Here is a 13195-nt window from a genome sequence, read left to right on the forward strand (position 1 = left end):
AATGGGTAAGGCGGTCCGTAGCCCCAAAAACATGGAACTCATATAACAGGGTATGGCAAGAATGGTTCCAATTAGAACAAGAAATGGGGGGAGCGGAGACTAACGCAGAGAAGTTGGGTCTTTTGGCTTGGCAACTGTCTAGGGATTTTGGGGAAAATGTGTCAATTAGCATGATTGAAAAAAAACTGGCGGCATTAGCGTTTTTATTCAAATTCCGGGGCTGGACGGACTTTACCAAGGACTTTGCAATTAAGCAGGCAGTAAAAGGTTTCAAAAAAGGTAAAAGGACCACAGACCATAGGAGACCAATCACAATCAATATACTAAGGGGCTTATTTGATCAGCTTGGGGAGTTGGCTAACTCGCCCTTTGAAACAACACTGTTCAAACTGGCTTTCTCCTGGGCCTTCTTCGGGGCCTTTAGGATATCTGAACTAGTCAGCCACAACAAAGGGGGGACTGGGGGGATCCTTGCGAGGGACATCAATAGGCTAGAAGGGGGTGTGTCCATCCTGATTAGAGACTCCAAGACAGACAAACGCGGGACAGGGTTCAAGGTGGAATTATACGGGATAGAGGGCCACCACACCTGCCCAGTTCACTGCTTTGACAATTATAGTAGGGTCAGGCCTGACCAACAGGGCAGTTTTCTGATACATCAAGACGGCTCAGCACTATCTCGTTACCAGTTCATAGCGGTATTTAAAAAGGCTCTACAAGGGCTACACTTGGCCGCGAAGGAGTATGGGAGTCACTCCTTCAGGATCGGGGCCGCGACAGAAGCAGCAAGATGGGGCCTGGGGGCAGACGTGATAAAGAGGATAGGCAGATGGGAGTCGAACAGGTTCAAGGCCTACGTAAGACCCACGAGAGTAGAGAGATAAACAGCAAGGGGGGTGAGGGTTGTAAATAAGAGTACAGTTTATTCTGTGTTAATTTGTTTCCCATTTTTTCAGATGTCCGTCAGTGCAAGGTATGGCTAATGGGACATTCATTCATACACTGGGCGGAAAGGAGGGCAGCAGTTCGCCATGCCAGCTGCCAGTTGGGTTTCCCGGCCTCTCAGGTGAAGCTACAGTGGGTCAGTAGAAGAGGGCTCAGGTGGGATGAGATTGTGCCTAGGGCAGTACAGAAGGCAAAAGAGTCGGGTCCGCCTAACATTATATTGATTCACGCAGGGGGTAATGACCTAGGTTTGTGTCCCATGAAAGCGTTAATTACAACCATTCGCACAGATTGCTTTAGGCTCAGATCACTGTTCGAGGGGCTGATCGTAATTTGGTCAGAAATCATCCCCAGAGCTCACTGGAGGGGGGCACGTTCCCACAGGGCCATCAACCGGGCTAGAATAAAGACAAACAGGGCAGTGGCAAATAGCGTGCAGAAGAATGGTGGGTTAGTGGTTAGACACAGGGAACTTGAGAATAACATGTCCTTTTTCCGCACAGATGGAATCCATCTGAATGATGTTGGGTTGGATTTGTTTAATTTCAATTTACAGGAAGCCATCACTTTGGCTTGGAAGTCGTGGCGGCGTATGCAGAACTGAAGGGGTCCAGCTCTGCATACTGTGGCGGGTCCTTGTCAGTCTGCCGGGGAGGGAAGCTTGTTCTGGTATGCCAGATCAGGTAGAGTGGATGGTCTAACCCCTAAGGTGGGTGACCATTGGTGGATGGAATAAGAAAGGTGCGCTATAAAGCGCTGGGTGGGTACAGAACATGGCTAATTGAGAGAGGGGACCGGATAGGTCCCGGAGTGGCGGCGGTTATCCTCTGAGCTAGGGATTTGGCGGCTGGAGGATAGCATGGCTCAGGGTGGTTGTGGAAGGGCAGACTGGCAAGGGTCTCGGGATCAGTGTTTCCGGTTCGTTAATGTTTTGCACTTATTATTGATGTATTGTTATGACTAAATATGTTACAAGTTTGTATTTAATCTATTTGCACTGTTTGTATTTATAAATAAAGCTGTGGCCATTATCATTTCCAACAATGATATCGTCACGCAGTTTTTATTGGTGAGTAAGGTGTGAGCAAGTGTAGGTGGATGCGTGGGTCATGTCTAATTCACTTTTTTGCTGAACAAATGATCACTGACAGACAAGCATAACAGCCTATATTAAAGCTATTGTTTTAGTAATTAGCCCCCTGACTGAGCCAGAAATCCACTGACACATTGCTGGATATTCTGCCAATGGAACATGACTGTTTGTGTCGCCCAAGATTAGCAGAGAGCTGCTTAGGTGACACATATCCCAGAAATAATACTGTTGGGCTCTTACACTTATTGTAAAACCAATGATGAACAAAGACATGTAAAGATTTTGGAATCCATTACTATCAACTTTATAAGAAAGTAAAATTTTATTTTAAAAAATTAGAAAACAAAGTCCAAGAAAATTCTGATGCAAAGCATTTGGGAGACTTGATAATAAATATAGCCCATCATTATCTGCATTGCAAAAAGTAACATTTTATTGTAAGAAAATCTTGATTTTTGAACATGAATCTGAATGTTTGGAACATGATATGCAAGGCAAAGGTGGTGCAAGTACTTTACTATTAAACCAAGAAAAAAATGATTCTTCTGGGCAGCAGCCCACATCATTAGCAGAATTGAATAATAGGTTTTTTTTCAGGAGGCAAGAAAGCACCAGGCCATTCCCCTGGAGTCATGGGGCAATGGGTATAACAAATATTTAGATAGACAGTACTTGTCAGTACTTGTCTGAGGTGACTACATTTATTGTACAGTTATTATCTATCTTTCATGGGCTGACAGTCACACTAATGGGCCTCTTCCTGGTAGCTAAGGGGAGGGGTATTATACTGTTAATAATATTGGGCTTGTACTGAAAAATATAACTGGTATGCACTGTCTTTAACCCATATACACCTGGCTATTAGGGGATGTGAATTATATCCTTGGCTGTAAAGATACTAGCCTCTGCTTCCTCATGGATAAGGAGTAAGATGTAAAGATCTGTAGTGATTTCAGTTTTTTAATTTCCCATAATTTGTTGAATAAAGGCAGTCAAGGCATGGCAACCCAGGCTAGTAAGGGATCCTATGACCCATTCGTATTTTATTGTCCTCCTTTGTGCATTGCACAGACCACAGGCCAAAAATACACAGTTGAACAATAGTATCAGCAGCAACAGTTGCATGGATGCAAACATTGAACGTATAGTGAAATATCTGAGATGAAATAGCACAATAATCATGAATGGAATTGCAAGCAAAAAAGATTGGTCTATTAAAGTAAGGCACATAAGTTTGAATGGTCACTTAGATTCAAATGGTTTTTTTTAATCTGTTGATCACATTACACTTTGGCGAACAGTGGAGTGAATCAAACAGGACTTTACTGGCAATGCAAAGAGTCTGTAGCAGTAATTATCATTTTGTACAACGTCTTCATTATCCTTCATTTTAGGTACTGTAAGTTAAGGAGAATAAGGAGATGCCATAGAATAATTCTACATAATTTGCTTATTTCCGTGAAATTATTAGGATTATATATTCTTTCCTGACAATAATAACATCACTATTTACAAAGGAAGCACTGCTGTGCTTTTAAGGCTGCTTAGCCAACAACTGTTTCAGTATCACAGTCAGTGTCTTTTCTGTAATTACTATATTTAATATGGTTGGTTACAGGCACAAAAGATTCGGACACTGCAATTTACACTAAGGCTGTTTATAAATATATATGGTCCATCATCCAGCTATAATAGCATTGCAGTGTCAGAACTGATCACAGCTGTTGATAGAACGCCACTAGCTCTGTTATGGGGAGCTCCCAAACTGACACTTTACATTGTTTAAGTAGGAGTGATCTGTTAGTGTATATTTTATCCGAAACTACCCAGCAGATGACCTCCCTGCGGGCTTAAATACATGTATCCTGTGTGAATGTTATAATTAATAGCGGAGCTGGGAAATAAATTTATAACAAGAAGAGCGAATTGCTGGGCAGATCAGCTTGTCAAGAAGAAGGAAATTCCACTACAGATTAGCTTATTTTTAAGCGTGTCAGGCTCTACATACAAACATGATATATTGCTTCCTTGTAACGTCTGCCTTGGTCCAAATGCTGCGGGCTGTGTCAGGGAACGCTGTAAATTTTGTCTGAGTCAGGGTAAATCTGATTGATCTCTGAGTGTAAAATCGATAAGAAGACACTGTCATTTTCTTAAAGGATGAGCTGGAAAGGTAAAATAAATTAAGACTCAAATGAATGTCTATCTACACCGTTCATTAATTCAGTGTGGTCCCTACTTTGTTAATGTTGTGTCCACAACTTTAATCTTCCAGGTGCTCTTCCAGCAGATACGGATAGGCGCCTTTGGTTATGCAATGTATATTTCATCTGCGCGTGGAAGAAATAAAACGTTTGCCCTTGTTCTTGCCAACAGGCCTGATTAATCCAGTTATTTTTGAAAAATACATCACTCGGCTTCTGATTAACTTAAATATGTAAAGCCATTGTCTTCCATGTGTGCCCTTCATCAGGATCCAAGCACACTCATTTGTCAGGAGGTGTTACCGTGGATGAAGACTACCACAAATTTTCTTTTTAATATACTTGATACAGATTCACTTGCTTTGCCTAAATGTTATTCAACTCTACCCTATATATATATATTTAAATTGTAATTTTTGCATCTACCTTTCACACACTGGAAGAATTTGGCTAATTTAATATCTTAGGAAAAGTAACATGCAATATTTAGTACAACTTCAACACATTAAACGAATTACACAATTTTACCTTATGAATTATAATGCGTTCAAGCTTTTCTCATTGAAGACATTTGTACAGTAATGGCAAGGCCAATGTTAAGCAAAATGTCAACTGAAATGAGTGAAATAAGGGAAAAGCATTAAACTGCTCAGAAAAATATTTTAGTTTCTACTCACTGGACTCATCTGTTATTCTAAATGGTATAACAGGTATGGGACCTGCTATCCAGAATGATTGGGACCTGGGATTTTCCATATAAGGAGTTCCATAATTTGGATCACCATACCTTAAATCTACTAAAAAGTCATTTAAACATTAAATAAACCCAATAGGATTGTTTTGCCCCCAATAATGGGTAATTATATCTTAGTTGGGATCAAGTACAAGGTTCTGTTTTATTATTACAGAGGAAAAAAAATCATTTATAAAAATCTGAATCTGGAGTCTATGAGAGATGACCTTCCCATAATTCGAAGCTTTCCTGATAATGGGTTTCTGGATAACAGATCCCATACCTGTATTTAAACATATGCTGGCTGAGAAATTCCTTTCCTTCAATCTCACTAAATAGCCTCTTAAGTTTGCATCAATATGAAATGGTATAAATGAAATGATGTGAAATTAATTTAAAATATGCTTTTATTGACCTTGTAAATATTTATGCACATTGGCCATGTCCCTCTTATCATTATATAGATGTTTTTATACATAAATGTCTTCAATTATTTACAGTATATATGTATATAGTCTTGTACTGCATCCCTTTGGTTACACCCCATTAGTCACACTAACTGAGCACTTGCACCAGGGCTGCAGTTGAGCATTTTACCCCCCTCTTATTTCTAAACCCTTTCCCATTATTCATTTGCCTGTATTTATAACACACTTGAATGAAATGAAAATGCTAAATGTAATAAAAGTTGGTAACACAAAAAATATTTCCAGTGCACAAATGTGTGCCTCTATGTGACAAAATTGCCTTTGCACAAATTTAATACAGCTTTTGTGAACGTGGAACTGTTTAGCAACCACTTCCGACAGAAGAAGGTCTGCAAATTTTAAGGGCAAATGTACTAAAATTCGAACATTTCTCATTTACTTTTTTAAAAATAATTCAAATAAACTAATTTCCACGAATGTCTGACACTTACTAAAAAGTGTAAACTGAAAAAGTGCAGGAAAAAGTCACAGAACAGACGCCAAACTGCAGATTTTTAGGCTTGTTGCACCGAATCCTCTACTTTTTTAAACACAAAAAACCAGTATCAAAAATCAGAAAACCTCTAAGGTTTCATAGCAAAGACGCATCCTTCAGGGAAGGGACATCTCTCAATGACTTTGACATGATCTCCGCAAGTTTCAGGATAAGATTTTTTTCCTGCGCCAGTGCCTACACTGAATAATGCCTATACTTCCCAAGTTTCTCTGATCAATGTCTTGTACAATTTTGGAAAAACTGTAAAATGTTCAATTTCTAACCAATTATCTCTGCTACTTGGCTGTTCCTTGTGCAACAAAATGAAACACTCTATCAAAATGTAAATATATCAGACCAACATCCTTTCCCGGCTCTAGGCTAGTCATAGCACTAGTACAACAATGCACTGGGGTTAGTAAAAGAGGATCTCTGGGGATTAGGCTTCTTTAACAGATATAATGGGGATTATAGAATGTACTTCCTCTGGTGCCACACCGCTAGCTATACATCTGATTATGGTCACACTCTACTGCTGCTCCATGCATGATGGGGGAGGCAGAGCAGGTGTCCAACAAAACCCAAATGTGCAACCTAAACTAGTGTAGCCTTTAACTATATTATAGCATTTAACTTGTCTATTATTTGATAAATCTATTAATCTGTATGTAGTAAGCATTTTATTGGAGGTTCAAAATACTTCTATCATCCACTTATTGTCATAAGGTTATAATGGCAGTCCAATGTAAAATGAAAGACTGCGGCATCCATAATCACAACCTGGCAAAAACTTTCATCCATTATTATGCTGAATGAATGGAGTATGAGCGCAAGTACTGTTTCTTTAGACAGCACTGTAACTCACTGTAATATTCCATCTCCTAATTAAATACATGCTTTATGTAATAAAAAAAGTGATGAATTCTTCAGGGATTGTCATAAAGTCTAATAAGAACTATAAAAGGGTCAACAAGGACAACCATATAACTGTTTATATGTGTGTATATGTAAACATATGATCTAGTGCAGGCCTCACCAAAACTTTGATTGAAATGGAACGTTTAATCCTACATAGTCTGAAAAACTCTGAGCTAGAGCACTACAGAAGGAACAATAACAATTCAGAACCCCAGGAAAGAAGTGCAAAAATAGCCAGTTGCTGTGTCTTTTGCACTTTGTAAATGACCCCTATAAATAGACCCCTATAACTACTATAGGTCACTTGCCTAGGCCAAACTTATACATATAATACATATTCACCTAAAGTCTTATATCATGAAAACAAACCTATATATACCAGTATCTAGTATTTTGCTGGCATTGATAATAAAATTCATGATGTCCAATAAATGAATCTTTGGACAATAAACAAGTATATAAAATATTACAGAAGACCTATAAATTTAACAGCAAATACCCAAATGACATTATTAAAACATGACTACTAATGAAAATCTTTATGACATACAAGAATACATTATATGCTATCAGTAAGGTGTGTATATTTCCGTTTGTAACTGTATTAAATATGGAACATTTATGAAAGAGAACAGATTTGCCTTCATATTTGAGTGGATTGAAAGTAACTGTTCTATTTACACCAGGATGTCTAATCATCTGGTCATTCTGGTGATAGCACACAACAGGCTTCCCCCCTCAATAGCCATCTGCGTAGTATTTCTGAATGCAGGAGACTAGCAGCAGACAATTATGTGGCTGGTCTGGATGAGAACCAGAATTTCAGCATTTTTGGCAGAAGCCTGCTATACAGTGATAATGTTGCAGACAGTGAAGAATTTTAAAGATGCCATTTTTGGACTTGACTGCCTTCCATTTTTGTAACAGTCTAACTGAACAAGCCATCCAACTTAAAAGGAATCTATCATAAAATTCCTAAATCCTATTTACCTTTAAACACTCCATTAATTTGTTATGTATATTCTCATTTTTTATATACACGCCAGATAATTTTGTGAACTGGATTCTGCGCTTGTGTATTTTATGGTCTTTGTCATTAGTATCTCTCTGACTACCCCAATAAAACACTTAGGAGCTTCAAGTCCATATATCAGATTGTTGGAAACAATATCAGGTGGCACCATCAGTAACTGCGCAGTCCTGGAGTTATAGCCAGTGGGGAACTGGCTAAAGGGGCTAAAGAGATATAGTCTGACGCCGTCAAACAGTAAAACCTCAAACTAGTTTTTAAAGTAAGAATGTATAATTGATTCCAAGACTGGGATTCCAATTTAGATTCTCTATTAACTATAATAAAACACATTTTTGGCCAGATTTTAAGATTCTTAGGATGGATGCTTTGGCAACCATGTGGAAGTGCATGTGTATGTTTGTAGTCTCCATTTGTATATTGAAGCAGTAGAATTCTTAATGAATCAGATAAAAGTGAGAGTAGGACTGGCCAGAGGGGATGACTTTAACCTAGTTGGCCAGCTTGATTATATTGCAGTATATGGACAAACAATCCCTGTTTTACCTAAAGGGGAGGGCATATCTTAGCAGTTTAGCACACAGAATGCCTTATTGTCCTATATATATTGATAAACAGATACAGATTATGGGTGAGTGCAGAAAAACTTGTTTCTGTCTATATGAATTTTGTGGTCACAGCCTCATTGTACCCCCGCCTAATGGTTTAAAACTTAGTGGTTGAGCACAACTTCCCATATTCTGCTGCATTCATAAATTACCTTTTATGTGTCATTATTATATATTATTAGTGATGAGTAAAACAATGACAACTTTTGAAAGTCATTGAAGTCAGTGGCATTTTTTTGCAGTGTTTTTTTCAGTGCAAAATTCATTGAAGTCAATGGGTGTTTTTTTGCTATGACTTCTTTTGCACAAATTACATTGGAGTTAATGAGCATTTTTTTCCCGGCAACTTTTCTCATGCAAAATAAATTCATGAGTCAATGGGTGGGGAAGGGTTTTTGGAAGGGTTTCTCAAAAAAAAAATCACCAACGGCAAAACATGGAATTTGCCACAAATCCACATCTATTGAAAAATTTCATTCACCCCTACAGGTATGGGATCTGTTATCGGGAAACTCATTATCCAGACAGTCCCGAATTACAGGAAGACATCTCCCATAGACTTCCTTGTAAGCAAATAATTCTAATTCTAAAAAATGATTCCATATTCAATGGTTAAATGCAGTGATGAGTGAATCTGTCCTGTTTTGCTTCGCAGAAAAATTAGTGAAACTACAGAGAAATTCGCAAAACTGCAACAATTTGGTCATGCAGCGATCGCGCCCCATTTGATGCAGCCACGCATAATTTGTGAAGCCTATATTGATGCAAGCGCAACATTGTTGTTAGGCGTGCCACATTTTTTCGCTGTAAATTTCCAATTTACCAATGGCGAAATGCAGAATTTCACTGCAAATCCATGCCTGACAAAAACAAATTGCTAGTTAAATGATTGTTCAGTAGACGTAAAGTATTTGGAAAACCCCAAATTCTGAACATTCTGGATAACAGGTCCCATAACTGTATGCTATTCAAGCATCTGAACATAAATATTATAATATTTTTATTTTCATTCTGTGCAAGTGCATCTGAGGTGGCAGCTGATTTCAATGGTATCATGGATAAGACAAAAAATTCTGTACTTTCTTTAGAAAGACAAACAAACAAAAGTAAATAATCAAAAAGAAACAAATATTTTCTATCTGGAAGACTAATGTTGCTTTAAATGAAATATGAATTAAATCTATTACACTCTTATTGATCATGGTTCACATGCAGCGTAATGGATGGGCAATTACCTCAACATGGTGCCAAAAGGGCAGCAGGAAAAGTGGAATCCCATGTAATGAACCACCAGTCAATAAAAATACTCCCAAATGTTGGGAAGGCAGAAACAGCATTGCATCTGCTGCTATACCAGCAACCTGGATTTATTTTAGACTCCCATTTGCTGCACAGTAGGACATCATTTCTGTTTATTGCCTTTTATATAGTTGGTTTTACATGCTTTATGAAGGATAGTGGGTGTTTCCTTTTCTTATCATATGGTCTAGCTCACCTTGCCAACTGACTGCATAGATAGACTCTTAGAAACTCCGAATGAATGATGAATATAGTACAGCGCAACATGGAATATTGTGGGGGCCAAACAAACTGAGCATAACTAAGGTGCTCCTACGTCAGTATCATCTTCATAGAGGTCTGAAAGAGATAAAGAACATATAGACACAATATTTATTAATCACCTAATATTTCCATTAAAGGCATACAAAGGGAACCTTAAAAGTAAATTATAGCAATCCTTTAACAGGAGGGAACACTGAGCACCCCAGCTACAGCACCTAATAATAGTAATTCTCCTAGGTCAACACGTAGGCGGGTTTATATTTAAGCAGTAGAAAATTCATAATAAGATTCACATACATTTCTTTTGGAAAATAACAAAGGGAATGTTGCAATCTGTAATTTCCAGATAAAAATGTCTTTGCCTACAAAAATAGCAAGTATTGAGAAAAGTGCCTTAAAATATTCACAAGGTTTGCCCTCACTGCGCTCATTGTAACAGCAGAAACACAAAATGCAATGTAGAAACAGTCAGGTGATGGTTCTGAAATAGTAGTAAAGTAAACCTGTTATCCAGAAAGCTCTGAATTATGGAAAGTCATCTACCATAGATTCCATTGTAATCTAATAATCCAAGATTTTAAAAAATGATTTCCATTTTCTCTGTAATAATAAAACAGTACCTTGTACTTGATCCCAACTAAGATATAATTATTCCTTATTGAAGGCAAAATAATTGGGTTTATTTAATGTTTAAATGATTTTTTAGTAGATTTAAAGTATGGAGATCCAAATTATGGAACCCCTTATTAAAAAATTCCAGGTCCTGAGCATTCTGACCAACAGGTCCCATACCTACGTATCATTGTTTACTGTCAGTGCTATGAAGAGGTCAAAGACGAGCCTTTCTTTCATCCATCTTGGTTCAGTGACACCTGTAGATTAAAAAAGAGTTGTTAAATCAGTAAAAACCATAAATGCTCTGCTTGGAGACTAGGGCTCCAGAATCATGGATCTGAAATGAAGCTGAGCATAAGGCAGAGGTTGTGTTTAAGATGTGCTATAAACTGACAGAGAAAAAAGGCTAATGGCCCACATCAAGATCACTAACAACCCTGCACACAAAACCAAGGTCTGATGGGCCTAGACCAGTGCTGTCCAACTTCTGTTGTACCGAGGGCCGGAATTTTTCCGACGTACGTGGTGGAGGGCCGATAATGGAAGCCAGTTTTGACCACTCCCCTTTTTGAAACCGCACCCACTTGAAACCACACCCATGTTATCACATGACCATACCCATATTAATGGTTGTAGTACAGCAAAAACCTGCCATACTCTGCCTGCCCTACCCTGCCTGTGTGTGCCATACTCTGCCTTCCCTACCCTGCCTGTGTGTGCCATACTCTGCCTTCCCTACCCTGCCTGTGTGCCATAGTTTCACTGTGTGTGCCATTCTTGGCTGGTTTGTGCCATACTTGGCCTGTGTGTGCCATACTCTGCCTGCCCTACCCTGCCTGTGTGTGCCATACTCTGCCTTCCCTACCCTGCCTGCGTGTGCCATACTTTCACTGTGTTTGACATTTTTGGCTGGTTTGTGCCATACTTGGCCTGTGTGTGCCATACTCTGCCTGTGTGTGCCATACTCTGCCTTCCCTACCCTGCCTGCGTGTGCCATACTTTCACTGTGTTTGACATTTTTGGCTGGTTTGTGCCATACTTGGCCTGTGTGTGCCATACCCTGCCTGTGTGTGCCATACTCTGCCTTCCCTACCCTGCCTGTGTGTGCCATACTCTGCTTGCCCTATGATGCCTGTGTGTATGGCACACACAGGCAGCCTACAGTGACACAATGCTGGCACTGCTCCTACAGTCTGCACAATAACTATATATTAAAAAACTTTTTAATTGATGTACCACCTCAGTATATGTTCTTTTTGTAGGGATTATTTGTGGGTTTCTACTGCTCCTGAGGTGTGAACAGGGGAACAATGGGGGTGATTACAGCCTGAGCCTGAGGTGTGAACACTGCAGGGGGTGAACAATGCAGAGATTAAAAGGTGTGAACAACACAGGGAATTACATATTTAAACAATACAGCCTGATTACAGCCTGAATCTGAGGTGAGAACCATGCAGGGGGGGCAGTTAATCACAGTACTGATACCACTTAGAGCTTACACAAGAGTAAGCCATCAAAGCAGCCAGACAGGTGGGGGGCCACACAGAGGGGGGTCGCGGGCCGCCAGTTGGACAGCACTGGCCTAGACCATTGCAAAGTTAGCCAGCAGTAAAGTTAGTCAGTGTCAACATGGAAAAGCAAATGGATGCTTTATGTCAGTGTTTCTGAACCTTCCTGCTCATGGAACCTAAATGAAGTTAACAAATCAGCTTTGTGACCAAAAATGGTTTATAACCAACAATTCACCTTGTTGTAAGCTCTATTTACTACTAAGAAGAAACTTCATATTATTGGAGGGGATAACGGGGACCCACTGTAAACAGCATGCGTACCCATTTTTATATCCAGGCTCATTTGCCCAAAATCCCTGCTTTACAGTTATAATTTGGGTCAGGGTTTTTACAATACACAAAGCACCTTCAGCACCATACAAAGAACCAGCCAGGCAAATGTGCGTGCCACAGTGTAGCAAAACACTCAGCATTAGTCCAAATAGTATGACATGCTAGAGCCAATATACAGCCCACTGATGGCCAGTGACAAACACCATATACTCTGCCCTACCTTGTTAGAGAAGTTCCTTTCCACTATGCTAAAACTGTTCTCCAAAGGAAAAAAAGGCTCCAATGCAGCCAATTTCTTCCAAACACAGAGCCAGTGCAGTTTCTTAGATAGACAGGGGGAGGGACTCGATCCCATTGGTTGATGTGGGAGACAATGAGCACATAATAATAATGTTTATGGGTTTTCTGCTTTTTTGTTCTGGTCAAACAGGCCACATTTTTTCCAGCAAAACCAGATGGGTGAAAAAACATGCTCATCCCTTTTGGCAGCATGTTTAGAATTTATTTGGAACTAAAGTTGGTCCTTAGGAGAAAGTATTGCACTTTTTATGTTTTACAAAAGCCAAAGAATTACTCCTAAGGCAAAACACAAAAGGTTTTCCTTATTGCAAAACATAAAAAGAGCATTTCAAGTACATGTCCAGTAATTCAGTCAGCCAAAACACATTCTACATTTATT

At 39.2% G+C, this 13195-nt stretch overlaps 1 long non-coding RNA gene across 2 annotated transcripts; it reads right to left on the reverse strand.

Annotated features, from left to right (window-relative positions):
* Nucleotides 1-2396: 2396 nt before the first annotated feature.
* On the reverse strand, nt 2397-12820 carry LOC116411738. 2 transcript variants are annotated; one of them, XR_004223328.1, is made up of 4 exons: nt 12737-12820; nt 10850-10929; nt 9990-10132; nt 2397-4203 (listed from the first exon to the last, which is right to left on the reverse strand). It is a non-coding gene; the product is annotated as an uncharacterized LOC116411738 (long non-coding RNA). The 2 variants fall into 2 exon arrangements; XR_004223327.1 differs by lacking the exon at nt 2397-4203 and having other exon boundaries at nt 9134-10132.
* Nucleotides 12821-13195: the final 375 nt, after the last annotated feature.

Source organism: Xenopus tropicalis, chromosome 6, assembly GCF_000004195.4.
Source record: "Xenopus tropicalis strain Nigerian chromosome 6, UCB_Xtro_10.0, whole genome shotgun sequence".
Taxonomy (NCBI): Eukaryota; Metazoa; Chordata; class Amphibia; order Anura; family Pipidae; genus Xenopus; species Xenopus tropicalis.